This window comes from Heptranchias perlo, chromosome X (genome assembly GCF_035084215.1).
Source record: "Heptranchias perlo isolate sHepPer1 chromosome X, sHepPer1.hap1, whole genome shotgun sequence".
Classification (NCBI taxonomy): domain Eukaryota; kingdom Metazoa; phylum Chordata; class Chondrichthyes; order Hexanchiformes; family Hexanchidae; genus Heptranchias; species Heptranchias perlo.
Window position 1 is genome coordinate 26277013 of NC_090370.1, and position 20220 is coordinate 26297232.

Sequence of the window (20220 nt, forward strand, 5' to 3'; positions counted from 1 at the left end):
TCGGGACCGTGTCCGCAGATGGGCTCAGAGATCGGCATTGAGTCCGGGGGAAGGTCAGGGGGAGTCCGGGGGCTGTTTGTAAGAGGCGGAGTGGATCAGGAACTGGTCCCGGAACATGGAGTGAGAGGGGGAAGGGAGAGGGCATTCTCGGGCTGTGTGTGTCCAGGGTGTGTCCAGGGGAAGGGAGACAGAATAGGAAGATCCTGATATTTAAAATCATTGCTGCTTTCTCTCCCCAAACCAGTGGGGAATGTTCCTGGTTTAGTTCCAGTCTCACCCTGTTTATTTTTATTGGACAGTGAACAGTGGAAACAGAGCCGGACAGTAAGGATGTGGGGAGTTATACAAAGAGCATCTATTGCAGGCACCAGGTGAGAAGTGTGAAGGACACATTTTAAACAGTGGCTGTTTGCTTTCAGTTGAACGGTTAGTCCCATGGGAGAGGGGATTAGAAACCTGACCTGTGCAAATGTCTCTGACCAATCGGGTAGTCCCATTCATGGATCAGTGCAGGGGTTGGGTTGTGTCTGGATGTCACTAAATTGTTTTAAAATCGCCCAACACACCTGCTGAACAGAAGCTGAGTGCTGCAGCACTGCAGTGGAGTCAGACACTGACACTCTTTGTATCACTGGTTTTCATTTGTGGATGTTCAAAATAATTATTAACAGAGATATTAAACTGATCACTTTTGTATTTTCTACCTCACCTGTTCTTGAGTTGCAATAAATATGTCTCTTTCTACAGGCAAACCCTTGAAGGATCTGGAATGAATGTGAAGTTTCCTGCACCCGAGGCAAAGGAACAGTGCAGCCAGCTCCTTCTCACACACAGTAGGTATATTATCACTCACAGAGCACAGAGATACAGACAGGTCATCAGGTCCACAGTCTCAGACAGCAGAAGTGGTCAGTCCCACACTGATCCCAGGTGCCAGAGACACATTTTCAATCCAACAGTCAAACAGAGCAGGTGAGGCAGACGCTGTTTCCATTTCCCCCGAACTCAGTCCCGCTGACAGGAAGATACAAAAATCCCAGTCCAAAGTCACGCTTTCAGGTTGTCCATTTCACAAAAGGGCAACATTAGCCATGGATTAAATACCAGATACCCCGAGATTCAAATTGAATACTCGCCCAGAACTCTGACAAAACACGTGAGTATCCATCCGAAGAGCTTATCATGAGATACAAATTGCAAGTCTAAAACTCATGTACAGTATCAGATTGAGAAATGCTGTGACAGTGTAACCTGAGAAACAGATTCGATACCAGTTTATAACATACTCATGTTGTGAGATTTAAATATACAGCATCAATTCTATTAGCACAGACTGAAAAACACATTACACATGAGTCCAAAAATCTTATCAAATAAAATTTAAAGATGCAGTATCAATTCGTTTAGTGCAGCCTGATCTACACATTAAATACCAATTCAAAAATGTCACCATATCAGTATGAAAGATAAATTATTATTCACAATGTTAGTCACAGAGATACAGATTTACTAGGAGTACAAAAAGCACACAAATTATCTGATTAAAACCTCCAGCATCAAATCCTAAAGTTTATCCATATTTACTAATTAAATAATGAGCAAAACTATTTCAATATTAAGGTATTAAAGCGACAATATTGAACGCGATAATGTAATCTGAGAGAAAAGTTATATACAGCTACAGAATGAATCTCACACACAGATACAGTACGGAGACACACAGACACAGAATGAATCCCACACTCACATACCATACCAGAGACTGACAGATACAGAATGAATCCCACACTCACACAAAGCACCAGAGACTGACAGATACAGATTGAATCCAACACTCACATACAGCACCAGAGACTGATAGATACAGAATGAATCCCACACTCACACATAGTATCAGAGACTGAGAGATACAGAATGAATCCCATACTCACACATAGTATCAGAGACTGACAGATACAGAATGAATCCCACACTCACATACATTATCAGAGACTGACAGACACAGAATGAATCCCACTCTCACACACAGTATCAGAGACTGACAGATACAGAATGAATCCTACACTCACAGACAGGATCAGAGACTGACAGATACTAAATGAATCCCAAACTCACACACAGTACCAGAGACTGACAGATACAGAATGAATCCCACACTCACCCACAGTATCAGAGACTGAAAGATACAAAATGAATCCGACAGTCACACACAGTATCAGAGACTGACAGATATAGAATGAATCCGACACACACAAACAGTATCAGAGACTGACAGATATAGAATGAATCCCAAACTCACATATTGTACCAGAGGCTCACAGATACAGAATGAATCCCACACTCACAAACAGTATCAGAGACTGACAGATATAGAATAAATCCCACACTCATACATAGTTCCAGAGACTGACAGATACAGAATGAATCCCACACTCACACACAGTACCAGACACTGACAGATACAGAATGAATCCCACACTCACACACAGGACCAGAGACTGACAGATGCAGAATGAATCCCACACTCACATACAGTACCAGACACTGACAGATACAGAATGAATCCCATCCAAACATGGAGTAGGAGAAACTGCATATCTGGAAATAATTCAACACCCACACACAGTACGAGAGAATGTATAAACAAAATGAATCCCACAGTCAAATAGAGTACCAGGGAGTGACAGATGCAGCATGAATCCCACACTCGCACGCAGTACCAGAGACTGAGAGATACAAAGTGAATCTCATAGCCACCTGCATTAGTGCAGGCTGAGTTACAAATTGCATACCAGAGCAAAAATCTCACAGTTGCTGATTGAAAGTTACCATCTCAATTCCATCAATGCAGGCTTAGTTACACATTCGGTACCAGTCCAAAAATCTCACAGATTCAGATTGAAAGATACATTATCATTTCCATTAGCGCAGACTGATCTGCATATTAGTTACATTGGTAAATACACATCGAGAATTATAATGAAATAAACAGTCTCAATCCCATTGGTCCAGACTGAGCTATACATTACATACTCGCCCAAATACCTCATAAATGTTCAGACTGGAAGATACAACTTCAATTCTATTAGCTCACCCTCAGCTGTATATTACACACCAGACTGAAAATCCCATAAAATATTAGACTGAAAGATACAGAATCGATTCCAAGAGAGCAGACTGAGCCACACATTATACAGCAGTCCAAAAATCTCATACAGAATCAGAATGAAAGATTCAGTATCACTTCCATTATTGAAGACTGAGCTACATATCACACACCAGTCCAAACATCTCACACAGTGTCAGACTCAGATAGAGAATTAATCCAATTATTGCAGACTGAACGACACATTACAGACCAGTCCAGTCATTTCACTGTGAACATTTTGAAAGGTACATTATCATTCACAATAGAGTTCAGAGATTAAGATGTAATACGACTCCAAAACTCACACACATAGTTTGATTAAAGAAAATCGAAAAGTAAACCCTGTTTACAAATTAAATACTCGAAAAAAACAGTATATATTTTAAAGTATTAAAGATACAGTTTCAAATAAGATACTGCAAACTGAAATAAGAATATGGAATGAATTCAGACTTGCACATTGTCTCAGAGACTGAATTACAGCATGAATCCCACACTGAGATAAAGAAGCAGAGAATGGCAGACACAGAATGAATCCCACACTCACAGACAGCACCAGAGACTGACAGATACAGAATAAATCCATTGCTTATATATCGTACCTCTGAGACTGACAAATGCAGAATATACCCCATGCTCACAGTCAGTACCAGAGACTGACAGATATGGAATGAATCCGACACGCACACACAGTACCAGGAACAGAATGAATCTCATTCACGCACAGTACCAGGGTCTGACAGATACAGAATGAATCTCACACTCACACACAGTACCAGAGACTGACAGATACAGAATGAATCTCACACTCACATACATTATCAGAGACTGACAGACACAGAATGAATCCCACTCTCACACACAGTATCAGAGACTGACAGACACAGAATGAATCCCACACTCACATACAGTATCAGAGACTGACAGATACAGAATGAATCCCACACTCACACACAGTACCAGAGACCGACAGATACAGATTGAATCCTACACTCACATACAGTATCAGAGACTGACAGATACAGAATGAATCCCACAATCACACACAGTACCAGAGACCGACAGATACAGATTGAATCCTACACTCACGTACAGTATCAGAGACTGACAGATACAGAATGAATCCCACACTCACACACAGCACCAGAGACTGAAAGATACAGAATGAATCCCACACTCACACACATTACCAGAGACTGACAGATACAGAATGAATCCCACACTCACACATAGTACCAGTGACTGACAGATACAGAATGAATCCCACACTCACATACAGTATCAGAGACTGACAGATACAGAATGAATCCCACACTCACACACAGGACCAGAGGCTGACAGATACAGAATGAATCCCACACTCACACAAAGTACCAGAGACTGATGGATACAGAATGAATCCCGAACTCACATATTGTCCCAGAGGCTGACAGATACAGAATGAATCCCACACTCACACACAGTATCAGAGACTGACAGATACAGAATGAATCCCACACTTACATACACTATCAGAGACTGACAGATACAGAATGAATCCCACACTCACACACAGTATCAGAGACTGACAGATACAGAATGAATCCCACACTCACACACAGTATCAGAGACTGACAGATACAGACTGAATCCCACACTCACACACAGTATCAGAGACTGACAGATACAGACTGAATCCCACACTCACATCGAGTCTCAGACACTGACAGATACAGAATGAATCCCACACTCACATACAGTATCAGAGCCTGACATATTAAGAATGAATCCCACAATCACACACAGTATCAGAGACTGACAAATACAGAATGAATCCCACACTCACATGCAGTACCAGAGACTGACAGATACAGAATGAATCCCACACTCACATGCAGTATCAGAGACTGACAGATACAGAATGAATCCCACACTCACATACAGTATCAGAGACTGACAGATACAGAATGAATCCCACACTCACACATAGTACCAGAGACTGACAGATACAGAATGAATCCCACACTCACATACAGTATCAGAGACTGACAGATACAGAATGAATCACACACTCACACACATTACCAGAGACTGACAGATAAAGAATGAATCCCACACTCACACATTGTACCAGAGGCTGACAGATACAGAATGAATCCCACACTCACACACAGTATTAGAGACTGACAGATACACAATGAATCCCACACTCACACATTGTACCAGAGACTGACAGATACAGAATGAATCCCACACTCACACACATTACCAGAGACTGACAGATATAGAATGAATCCCACACTCACATCGAGTCTCAGAGACTGACAGATACAGAATGAATCCCACAATCACACACAGTATCAGAGACTGACAAATACAGAATGAATCCCACACTCACACACAGTACCAGAGACCGACAGATACAGATTGAATCCTACACTCACATACAGTATCAGAGACTGACAGATACAGAATGAATCCCACAATCACACACAGTACCAGAGACCGACAGATACAGATTGAATCCTACACTCACATACAGTATCAGAGACTGACAGATACAGAATGAATCCCACACTCACACACTGCACCAGAGACTGACAGATACAGAATGAATCCCACACTCACACACATTACCAGAGACTGACAGATACAGAATAAATCCCACACTCACACATAGTACCAGAGACTGACAGATACAGAATGAATCCCACACTCACATACAGTATCAGAGACTGACAGATACAGAATGAATCCCACACTCACACACAGTACCAGAGGCTGACAGATACAGAATGAATCCCACACTCACACACATTACCAGAGACTGACAGATACAGAATGAATCCCACACTCACACAAAGTACCAGAGACTGATGGATACAGAATGAATCCCGAACTCACATATTATCCCAGAGGCTGACAGATACAGAACGAATCCTACACTCACAGACAGTATCAGAGACTGACAGATGCAGAATGAATCCCAAACACACATATTCTACCAGAGGCTGACAGATACAGAATGAATCCCACAATCACACACAATACCAGAGACCGACAGATACAGATTGAATCCTGCACTCACATACAGTATCAGAGACTGACAGATACAGAATGAATCCCACACTCACACACAGGACCAGAGACTGAAAGATACAGAACGAATCCCACACTCACACACAGTACCAGAGACTGACAGATACAGAATGAATCCCAAACACACATATTGTACCAGAGACTGACAGATACAGAATGAAACCAACACTCACACACAGTACCAGCGACTGACAGACATAGAATGAATCCCACACTCACACACAGTACCAGAGACTGACAGATACAGAATGAATCACAAACTCACATATTGTACCAGAGACTGACAGATACAGAATGAATCCCACTCTCACACACAGTATCAGAGACTGACAGATTCAGAATGAATCCCACTCTCACACACAGCATCAGAGACTGACAGATACAGAATGAATCCCACAATCACACACAGTATCAGAGACTGACAGATAGAGAATGAATCCCACACTCAAACACAGCACCAGAGACAGACAGATACAGAATGAATCCCACACTCACAGACAGTATCAGTGACTGACAGATACAGAATGAATCCCACACTCACATACATTATCAGAGACTGACAGATACAGAATGAATCCCACACTCACACAATGCACCAGAGACTGTCAGATGCAGAATGAATCCCACACTCACACACAGTACCAGAGACTGACAGATACAGAATGAATCCCACACTCACACACAGTACCAGCGACTGACAGATACAGAATGAATCCCACACTCACACACAGTACCAGAGACTGACAGATCCAGAATGAAATGCACACTCACGCAAAGCACCAGAGACTGAATGATACAGAATGAATCCCACACTCACACACAGTACCAGAGACTGACAGATACAGAATGAATCCCACACTCACACACAGTATCAAAGACTGACAGATACAGAATGAATCCCACTCTCACAGACAGTATCAGAGACTGACAGATAGAGAATGAATCCCACACTCACACACAGTATCAAAGACTGACAGATACAGAATGAATCCCACACTCACACACAGTACCAGAGACTGACAGACACAGAACGAATCCTAAACTCACACACAGTACCAGAGACTGACAGATACAGAATGAATCCCACACTCACACACAGTATCAAAGACTGACAGATACAGAACGAATCCCACACTCACACATCGTGTCAGAGACTGACAGATACAGAATGAAATGCACACTCACACAAAGCACCAGAGACTGAATGATACAGAATGAATCCCACACTCACACACAGTACCAGAGACTGACAGATACAGATTGAATCCTAAACTCACATACAGTATCAGAGACTGATAGTTACAGAATGAATCCCACAATCACACACAGTACCAGAGACCGACAGATACAGATTGAATCCTGCACTCACATACAGTATCAGAGACTGACAGATACAGAATGAATCCCACACTCACACACAGTACCAGAGACTGACAGACACAGAATGAATCCCACACTCACACACATTACCAGAGACTGACAGATAAAGAATGAATCCCACACTCACACATGGTACCAGAGGCTGACAGATACAGAATGAATCCCACACTCACACATGGTACCAGAGACTGACAGACACAGAATGAATCCCACACTCACACACATTACCAGAGACTGACAGATATAGAATGAATCCCACACTCACACACAGTACCAGAGACTGACAGATACAGAATGAATCCCACACTCACACACAGTACCAGAGACTGACAGACACAGAATGAATCGCACACTCACACACATTACCAGAGACTGACAGATATAGAATGAATCCCACACTCACACATGGTACCAGAGACTGACAGACACAGAATGAATCCCACACTCACACACATTACCAGAGACTGACAGATATAGAATGAATCCCACACTCACACACATTACCAGAGACTGACAGATATGGAATGAATCCCACACTCACACATGGTACCAGAGACTGACAGATACAGAATGAATCCCACACTCACACACAGTATCAAAGACTGACAGATACAGAATGAATCCCAAACTCACACACAGAACCAGAGACTGACAGATACAGAATGAATCCCACACTCACACATAGTGTCAGAGACTGACAGATACAGAATGAAATGCACCCTCACACAAAGCACCAGAGACTGAATGATACAGAATGAATCCCACACTCACACACAGTACCAGAGACTGACAGATACAGATTGAATCCTAAACTCACATACAGTATCAGAGACTGACAGATACAGAATGAATCCCACAATCACACACAGTACCAGAGACCGACAGATACAGATTGAATCCTGCACTCACATCCAGTATCAGAGACTGACAGATACAGAATGAATCCCACACTCACACACAGTACCAGAGACTGAAAGATACAGAACGAATCCCACACTCACACACAGTCCCAGAGACTGACAGATACAGAATGAATCCCAAACACACATATTGTACCACAGACTGACAGATACAGAATGAAACCAACACTCACACACAGTACCAGCGACTGACAGACACAGAATGAATCCCACACTCACACACAGTACCAGAGACTGACAGATACAGAATGAATCACAAATTCACATATTGTACCAGAGACTGACAGATACAGAAGGAATCCCACTCTCACACAAAGTATCAGAGACTGACAGATACAGAATGAATCCCACTCTCACACACAGCATCAGAGACTGACAGATAGAGAATGAATCCCACACTCAAACACAGCACCAGAGACAGACAGATACAGAATGAATCCCACACTCACACAATGCACCAGAGACTGTCAGATGCAGAATGAATCCCACACTCACACACAGTACCAGAGACTGACAGATACAGAATGAATCCCACACTCACACACAGTACCAGCGACTGACAGATACAGAATGAATCCCACACTCACACACAGTACCAGAGACTGACTGATCCAGAATGAAATGCACACTCACACAAAGCACCAGAGACTGAATGATACAGAATGAATCCCACACTCACACACAGTACCAGAGACTGACAGATACAGAATGAATCCCACACTCACACACAGTATCAAAGACTGACAGATACAGAATGAATCCCACTCTCACAGACAGTATCAGAGACTGACAGATACAGAATGAATCCCACACTCAGACACAGTATCTGAGACTGACAGATATAGAATGAATCCCACACTCACACACAGTATCAGAGACTGACAGATACAGAATGAATCCCACACTCACACACAGTATCAAAGACTGACAGATACAGAATGAATCCCACTCTCACAGACAGTATCAGAGACTGACAGATGCAGAATGAATCCCACACTCAGACACAGTATCTGAGACTGACAGATATAGAATGAATCCCACACTCACACACAGTACCAGAGGCTGACAGATACAGAACGAATCCTAAACTCACACACAGTACCAGAGACTGACAGATACAGAATGAATCCCACACTCACACATAGTGTCAGAGACTGACAGATACAGAATGAAATGCACACTCACACAAAGCACCAGAGACTGAATGATACAGAATGAATCCCACACTCACACACAGTACCAGAGACTGACAGATACAGATTGAATCCTAAACTCACATACAGTATCAGAGACTGATAGATACAGAATGAATCCCACAATCACACACAGTACCAGAGACCGACAGATACAGATTGAATCCTGCACTCACATACAGTATCAGAGACTGACAGATACAGAATGAATCCCACACTCACACACAGTACCAGAGACTGACAGACACAGAATGAATCCCACACTCACACACAGTATCAGAGACTGAGAGATACAGAATGAATCCCACACTCACATACATTATCACAGACTGACAGATACAGAATGAATTCCACACTCACACACAGTGTCAGAGACTGAGAGATACAGAATGAATCCCACACTCACATACAGTATCAGAGACTGACAGATACAGAATGAATCCCACACTCACACACAGTATCAGAGACTGACAGATACAGAATGAATCCCACACTCACACACAGTACCAGAGACTGACAGATACAGAATGAAATGCACACTTCCACAAAGCACCAGAGACTGAATGATACAGAATGAATCCCACACTCACACACAGTACCAGAGACTGACAGATACAGAATGAATCCCACACTCACACACAGTATCAAAGACTGACAGATACAGAATGAATCCCACACTCACACACAGTATCAGAGACTGACAGATATCGAATGAATCCCACACTCACACACAGTATCAGAGACTGACAGATATAGAATGAATCCCACACTCACACACAGTACCAGAGACTGACAGATGCAGAATGAATCCCACACTCACACACAGTATCAGAGACTGACAGATATAGAATGAATCCCACACTCACACAAAGCACCAGAGACTGACAGATACAGAATGAATCCCAAACTCACATATTGTACCAGAGGCTGACAGATACAGAATGAATCCCACACTCACACACAGTACCAGACACTGACAGTAACAGAATGATTCCCACAGTCACATACAGTACCAGAGACTGACAGATGCAGAATGAATCCCACACTCACACAGAGTACCAGACACTGACAGATAGAGAATGAATCCCACACTCACACACAGTATCAGAGACTGACAGATACAGAATGAATCCCACTCTCACACACAGTATCAGAGACTGACAGATACAGAATGAATCCCACACTCACACACAGTGTCAGAGACTGAGAGATACAGAATGAATCCCACACTCACACACATTATCACAGACTGACAGATACAGAATGAATCCCACACTCACATACAGTATCAGAGTCTGACAGATACAGAATGAATCCCACATTCATGCACAGTATCAGAGAATGACAGATACAGAATGAATCCCATCCAAACATGGAGTATGAGAAACTGCATATGTGGAAATAATTCAACACCCACACACAGTACGAGAGAATGTATAAACAGAATGAATCCCACAGTCAAATAGAGTACCAGGGAGTGACAGATGCAGCATGAATCCCACACTCACACGCAGTACCAGAGACTGAGAGATACAAAGTGAATCTCATAGCCACCAACATTCGTGCAGGCTGAGTTACAAATTACATACCAGAGCAAAAATCTCACAGTTGCTGATTGAAAGTTACCATCTCAATTCCATCAATGCAGGCTTCGTTACACATTCGGTACCAGTCCAAAAATCTCAGAGTCAGATTGAAAGATACATTATAATTTCCATTAGCGCAGACTGATCTGCATATTAGTTATATTGGTAAATACTCATGGAGTATTATACTGAAATAAACAGTCTCAATCCCATTGGTACAGACTGAGCTATACATTACATACTCACCCAAATACCTCATAAATGTTCAGACTGGAAGATACAACTTCAATTCTATTAGCTCACCCTCAGCTGTATATTACACACCAGACTGAAAATCCCATAAAATATTAGACTGAAAGATACAGAATCGATTCCAAGAGAGCAGACTGAGCCACACATTATACAGCAGTCCAACAATCTCATACCGTATCAGACTCAAAGATACAAAATCAAATCCATTAACACAGACTGAGCTGTATGTTGCTCACCAATCCAAAAATCTCATACAGTATCAGAATGAAAGATTCAGTATCACTTCCATTATTGAAGACTGAGCTGCACATCACATTCCAGTCCAAAAATCTATTGCAGTATCAGACTGATAGATACAGTATCAATTCCTTTAGTGCAGGATAAGCTACATATCACATACCAGTCCAAACATCTCACACAGTGTCAGACTCAGATAGAGAATTAATCCAATTATTGCAGACTGAACGACACATTACAGACCAGTCCAGTCATTTCACTGTGAACATTTTGAAAGGTACATTATCGTTCACAATAGAGTTCAGAGATTAAGATGTAATACGACTCCAAAACTCACACACATAGTTTGATTAAAGAAAATCGAAAAGTAATCCCTATTTACAAATTAAATACTCGAAAAAGAACAGTATATATTTTATAGTATTAAAGATACAGTTTCAAATAAGATACTGCAAACTGAAATGAGAATATGGAATGAATTCAGACTTGCATATTGTCTCAGAGACTGAATTACAGCATGAATCCCACACTGAGATAAAGTAGCAGAGAATGGCAGACACAGAATGAATCCGACACTCACACACAGTATCTGAGACTGACAGATACAGAATGAATCCATTGCTTATATATCGTACCTCTGAGACTGACAAATGCAGAATATACCCCATGCTCACAGTCAGTACCAGAGACTGACAGATATGGAATGAATCCCACACTCACACACAGCACCAGAGACTGACAGATACAGAATGAATCCCACACTCACGCACAGTACCAGAGACTGACAGATACAGAATGAATCCCACACTCACACACAGTATCAGAGACTGACAGATACAGAATGAATCCAAAACTCACAAACAATATCAGAGACTGACAGATACTGAATGAATCCCACACTCACACACAGTATCAGAGACTGACAGATACAGAATGAATCCCACACTCACACACAGTAACAGAGACTGACAGACACAGAATGAATCCCACCCTCACACACAGTATCAGAGACTGACAGATACAGAATGAATCCCATACTCACACACAGTATCAGAGACTGACAGATACAGATTGAATCCTACACTAACACACAGTATCAGAGACTGACAGATACAGAATGAATCCCACACTCACACACAGTATCAGAGACTGACAGACACAGAATGAATCCCACCCTCACACACACTATCAGAGACTGACAGATACAGATTGAATCCTACACTCACATACAGTATCAGAGACTGACAGATACAGAATGAATCCCACTCTCACACACAGTACCAGAGACTGACAGATACAGAATGAATACCACACTCACACAGAGTCTCAGAGACTGATAGATAGAGAATGAATCCCACACTCAAATACATTATCAGCGATTGACAGATACAGAATTAATCCCACACTCACGCACAGTACCAGAGACTGACAGATACAGAATGAATCCCACACTCACGCACAGTACCAGGGACTGACAGATACAGAATGAATCCCACACTCACACACAGTATCAGAGACTGACAGATACAGAATGAATCCCACTCTCACGCACAGTACCAGGGACTGACAGATACAGAATGAATCCCACACTCACACACAGTATCAGAGACTGACAGATACAGAATGAATCCCACACTCACACACAGTATCAGAGACTGACAGATACAGAATGAATCCCACACTCACATACAGTACCAGGAACAGAATAAATCTCTCACTCACAAACAGTACCAGAGACTGAAAGATACAGAATGAATCTCACAGTCACATAACTTCAAACTGAGCTTCACATTCCATACCAGTCCCAAAAACTCATTGGGTCAGATTGAAAGATACAGTATCAATTCAATTGGTGCACCTGGCTACATATTCAATGTATTGGTAAATACTCGTGGTATGCTGAAATAAACAGTGTCAATACCATTGGTACAGACTGAGCTATATATTACACACGAGTCCAAACATCAAATAAATGATCAGACTGAAAGATATACTCTAAATTCTAGTAGCACCGTCTGAGTTAAACATTATATAACAGTCCAACAATCTCATACAATATTGGACTGAAAGATAGATTGCCAATTCCATCAGTGCAGACTGAGCCACACATTACACAACAGTCCAAGAATCTCATTGGCCTATCAGACTCAAAGATACAATATCAATTCTATTAGCACAGAATGAATAATATGTTACTCACCAGTCCAAAAATCTCATGCAGTCCATAATTTCAACGTGAACAGATTGAAAGGTACATTATCATTCACAATAGAGTTCAGAGATTAAATGTAATACTACTCCAAAACTCACACACATTGTTTGATTAAAGAAAATCGAAAAGTGTATCCATATTAACAAATTAAATACTCGACAAAGAACTGTATATACTTTGAAGTTGTGAAGATATAGTTTCAAATACGATATTCTAAACTGAAATAAGAATCGAGAATGAATCTAGAATTGCACATTGTCTCAGAGACTGAATTACAGAATGAATCCCTCACTGAGATAAAGTAGCAGAGAATGGCAGATACAGAATGTATCCCCCACACACACAGACAGTACCAGAGACTGACAGACATAGAATTATGCCCACACTCACATAAAGCACCAGAGACTGACAGATGCAGAACGAATCCATCACTTATATATAGTAGCTAAGACTGACAGATGCAGAATATACCCCATGCTCACACTCAGTCCCAGAGACTGACAGATACAGAAAGAATCCCAAACTCACGCACAGTACCAGAGACTGACAGATACACAATAAACCCCACTCTCACATCCAGTACCAGAGACTGGCCTCTACTGGACGTAAGCGAGAACTGTAAAAGAGCGGAACAAATTCACATTATCTGTCGTGGTTGGAGAAGCAGGACAATGTGCAATGTGAGGAAAGTTTCTGTCTGTAACTTTTACTCTCGTATTTTTGCACTTTTTGATCCTGAAAAATGAAGACAATTTATTCATAATAACGTTTTTATTTCACTCATTCAATAGTTGTGAATTTGCCACATTATATTTCACTGTACATTGCGCAGTATTTCTCTCTGATTTCTCAGGACACGGTTTACATTGTTCCTCTACCCCATTTAGGCTCTTAATTTCCAAGCAGTATGTGGCCTCCTTATTCCCTCTTGCGAAATGCAGCACCGCAACCCTTTCGATATTGCAATTCAATGGCCAATTACACAGCCGTTCAGCAAGTTTATTTTGCCGCAGACTTCCTCTGTTTAACTATACCTCCTAAATCATTTACAAGAATTTAACACAGCATTACAACTAATGTTTTTTCCAACAAAATGTGCTTGCAGCTCGACTCCATTCCCAGTTTTTCTAAATCCCACTCGTGCAATATAATGTGAAGAATTAGTTTCTGTTCTGTCCCTCTCTCATCTGCAAACTTCACTGTCCCGGGGTTTGGGGACATCTACTGGCCGGAAGCAGAACTGCAACAGTTCGGAACAAATTGCTGAAACCGGACAATGTGCAGTGTGAGCGTGTTTGTGATTGGTGGCAGCTATTAAATCAGATTTTTTAAACCTGCCCATTAACCTTTAGTGTTTGTTATTGAACAGTAAACAGAGCCGGATAGTGAGGATATGGGGAGTTATACAAAGAGCATCTATGGCAGACATCAGGTGAGAAGGTTGAAGGACACATTTTAAACAGCGTCTGTTTTGTTTCAGTTGAATGGTTCGTCCCAAGGGAGTGGGAAACAGAAATCTGATATGTTCAAAGGTCCCCGCCCCATCGGGTAGTCCCATTCATGGATCAGTGCAGGGGTTGGGTTGTGTCTGTATGTCACTAAATTGTTGTAAAACAGCCCAACACACCTGGTGTGCAGAAGCTGAGAGCTGCAGGACTGCAGTGGAGTCAGACACTGACACTGTTTGTATCACTGGTTTTCATTTGTGGTTATTACAATGATTATTAACAGAGAGATTCAATTGATCACTTTTGTATTTTCTACTTCACCTGTTCTTGAGTTACAAGAGATACTTTTTCTTCCGACAGTCAAATCCTTGAAGGGCCCAGAATCAGTGTGATGTTTACTCCACCCGAGGCACAAGGAGCAGTCAGTGCAGCCAGCTCCTTCTCACACACAGTAAGTACATTATCACTCACAGAGCACAGAGACACAGACAGGTCATCAGTCCCACAGTCTCAGACAGCGGAAATAGTCAGTCCCACACTGACCCCAATCCAACAGTGAAACAGAGCAGGAGAGACAGACGTAATTTCCATTTCACAACGACTCAGTACCGCTGACCGGCAGATCAATAATTCCCAGTCCAAAATCACACCCAGTATCAGATTGAAAGGCACTGTGTCAATCTCACATTAGTTCAGCCTCAGCTACAAATTAAATACCAGATAGAACTGACACATGGTACTGATTGATAGGTACAGAATGAATCACAACAGTGTACTCCAAGATTCAAATTAAATACCAGCCCACAACTCTCACACATTATGAGTTTAAAGATGCAATATTCATGCCACTATTGTGCACGGAGATACAAATTTGATACCAATTCAGATGTTACCCATATTTGACTCACAGAAATGTCCAAAAAACTCATAGTGTCAGAATGAAATGTAGAGTTTCAATTCCTTTACTGCAGACTGAGGTACACATTAGATACCAGTCCAAAAGTCTCATACAGTATAAAACTGAAAGACACAGTATCAACCCCATTAGTGCAGACTGAGCAACACATCACATACCAGTCCAAAAATCTCAGTGTCAGGTTGAAAGATACAGTATCAATTCCATTAGTGCAGACTGAGCAACACATCACATACCAGTCCAAAAATCACAGTGCCAGATTGACAGATACAGTATCAATTCCATTAGTGCAGATTGAGCTACACATTATAGACCAGTCCAAAATTCGCATAAAGTATCGTACTGGAAGATACAGTATCAATCCCATTAGTGCAGACTGAGGTACACATTATTTACCTGTCCCAACATCACATTGTGTCAAACTAAAAGGCACAGTATCAATTCCTTCACTGCAGACAGAGGTTCACATGAGATACCTGTCCAAAAATCGGTTCCAGTATCATTCTGAAAGATATAGTATCGATGTGATTAGTACAGACTGACCGATATGTTACATACCAGTATAGAAATCTCACACTGTATCAGACTGGAAGATACAGTATCAATCCCATTAGTGCAGACTGAGGTATACATTAGATACCAGTCCAAAAGTCACATTCAGTGACAAATAGAAAGATACAGAATCAATTCCATTAGTGTAGACTCAACTACACCTTACAAACCAGTCTAAATATATTACACAGTATCAGACTGAAAGGTACAGTATGAATTCCATTAGTGCAGACTGAGCTACACATTATATATTGTCCAAAAATCTGATACATTATCACACTGAAACATACAGTATGAATCCTATTAATGTAGACTAAGCTACACATTACAAACGAGTCCAAAAATATCTTAGTGTCTGACTGAAAGTTGGAATGTCAATTCCATTCGTACAGACTGAACCACACATTACACACCAGTCCAAAAATCTCAGACAGTGTCAGACTGAAAGAAAGAGTGTCAATTCCATTCGCACAGACTGAGCTACACCTTACATACCAGTCCAAATATCTCATACCGTGTCAGACTGAAAGATACAATATCAATTCCATTAGTGCTGACTGAGCTACACCATAAATACCAGTCCAATAATTTCGCAGTAAAAGATTGAAGTGAAAATTATCTTCATAGAGATTAAGATATAATACGACAACAAAACTCACACACGTTGTTTGATTAAAACAAAATCCAAAATTTTATCCATATTTACAAATTAATGCTACACAAAAGATTTGCATACATTAGTGAATTAAAGATACAGTTTCAAGCACCATACTGTAGCCTGAAATAAGAATACAGAACGAATCCAGACTTGCACTTTGCCCAGAGACTGAGTTACAGAATGGATCCCACACCGAGACAAAATACCAGAGACTGACAGATGCAGAATGAATCCCACACTCACACACATTCCCAGAGATTGACAGATACAGAATGAATCCCACACTCACAGACTGAACTGGAGACTGACGGATACAGAATGAATATCACGCTCACACACAGTACCAGAAACTGACAGACAGAGAATTACTCTCACACTCACATACAATCTGACATCTACTGGCCATAAGTGAGAACTGTAACAGAGTGGAACAAATTCATATTATCTGTCTTTGTTACAGATTCAGGACAATGTGCAACGTGAGGAAATAGTTTCTCTCTGTAACTTCTACTCACGTATTTTTTCATGTTTTGTCAGTGAAAAATTAGGCAATTGATTCATAATAAAGTTTTTGTTTTGCTCATTCGAAAGTTGCCCCATTATATTTCACTCTCCATTGCACAATATTTCTGTCTGATTTCTCAGGACACGATTTATATTAATTCAAATAAACCGAACTGAAACACAAATAAAAACTGAGCGCAAATCTGGAAGGTTCAACGGCGACCGTCAAAAGTGAAAGGGACAAAATACAGAAAAAATTAAAACCGAAAATGCTGGAAAGACTCAGCAGGTCCGGCAGCATCTGTGGAGAAGGGAAGCTCGGGTTAACGGTTCAGGACTATGACCCTTCAATAGGTCAGAAAGGTTAATCCGACATAATTTAAATAAGGAACGGGAATTAGCAGAGGGAAAACCTTCCGAAAATCAATTAATTTCACTGAATTCAAGCAATTTTGTCCCGTATCCACCGTACAGATCAGGGCAAATAATAATACAAAGGAACAGAGTTAAATTTAACTTTATGGGGGAAATAAATGAATTTTAGAAGTATTTTTTATATAAATTAAACCCGTTTGTGTTTTGGAAACACTGTCCCTCTGAACATCATCAAATTCGGTTCCAGTCTTGGTGTTTCTGAATTCAGCGTGCTGGGATTCAAACCTGTTGGAATTAACTGCTTGGAAGGCAGCTATACTCACCATTATAGCGCTTTATTTCACTATGAGGGAGAAGTCGAGTGTTTCTGTTGAGTTTCGGACTGAATTGCACGCTTTGGGTTTCTGGCACTTTAATCATAGACAATAAATAGTTCCCAAACATCAGCCCCTGAACAGACACAACAAGCTGGTGGAATTTCTCATTCATAGATATTAAATAAGAGGATGGCAAAAGCGAATAGGAAGAGGTTCGGAAGAAGTCACTAAAACAATTAGGGAAGCAAACAGGAACCAGGAAATCAAATTATCAAGGAATATAAAAAGAAATAGTAAATTATTCCACTGACACAAAAATATCAAAAGGAAAATCAGAACATCTTGAGTGCCACCAAGTGATGCACAAGATAAACTCACTGGTAACGTCAGCGAAATGGCAGAAATGTTGAATTGTTACTTTGCCTCAGTATTTACCCGGGAGATTAACAGGGTGAATGTATTGGAGGAAGAGGTCAATAAAGATATCAAGGTATTTATGTTCGAAAGTGTGGTTAAACTCCTGGTCCAGATAGATTGCATCTGTGCATATTAAATGAAGCAAGGGAAGAGATAGCAGAGGCACTGTTACATGCATCGGAAAAAATCTTCAAAAAAGGAATACTGCCAGAGGACTGGATGACAGCTAATGTGATTCTTATATTTCAAAACAGGATGTAGAACAATTCCAGGGAACATAAGACCAGTTAACTAAAGGTCGGTGGTAGGATTGATCATGGAATCCTTTACTCAATGAAGCAACAGAAAAACATACAGAAACCGAAAATACAACAAAGAATAGTCAGCACGGATTTCAGAAAAGGAAAGTTTAACAGTTTGGCCAAAGGTTTGACAGTTTAAATTACAGTTCAACACAACTTATCTGCTTGACAATTTTATTCCTCTGGAAATAAACCTCTGTGTTTGCTTTTTATGGCCTTATCATCCTGAGTTGCTCTTTTTAATGATTTATCAATCTCTACCCCGAAATCCCTTTGCACTTCCACCCCATTTATACTCTTATTTTCGGAGCAGTATGTGGCCTCCTTATTTCTCCTCGCAAAATGCACCACCTCACATTTTTTATATGGAAATTCAATGGCCATTTTGACCGCCTTTCAGCAAGCTTATTAAAGTCTTCTTGTATTTTGTTGCATTCTTCCTCAGTATAGGCTATAAACCCGAAATTAATTAAAAGCATTTAATACAGCATTACAACTAATGTTTTGTCGAACAAAATGTTCTCCATTCCCAGTTTTTCTAAATCCCACTCGTGCAATATAATGTGAAGAATTAGTTTCTGTTCTGTCCCTCTCTCATCTGCAAACTTCACTGTCCCGGGGTTTGGGGACATCTACTGGCCGGAAGCAGAACTGCAACAGATCGGAACAAATTGCTGAAACCGGACAATGTGCAGTGTGAGCGTGTTTGTGATTGGTGGCAGGTA

General features: G+C 41.0%; 1 protein-coding gene and 1 long non-coding RNA gene across 2 annotated transcripts in view; one reads left to right on the forward strand and one right to left on the reverse strand.

Moving 5' to 3' along the window:
* LOC137306868 (uncharacterized) overlaps positions 1-20220 on the reverse strand; it is a 244784-nt gene that overhangs the window by 206719 nt on the left and 17845 nt on the right. The gene's annotated exons all lie outside the window — the stretch shown is intronic.
* LOC137307121 (uncharacterized) lies at positions 87-19715 on the forward strand. The gene is made up of 4 exons (XR_010959043.1): positions 87-371; positions 748-833; positions 15815-15905; positions 19448-19715. It is a non-coding gene; the product is annotated as an uncharacterized lncRNA (long non-coding RNA).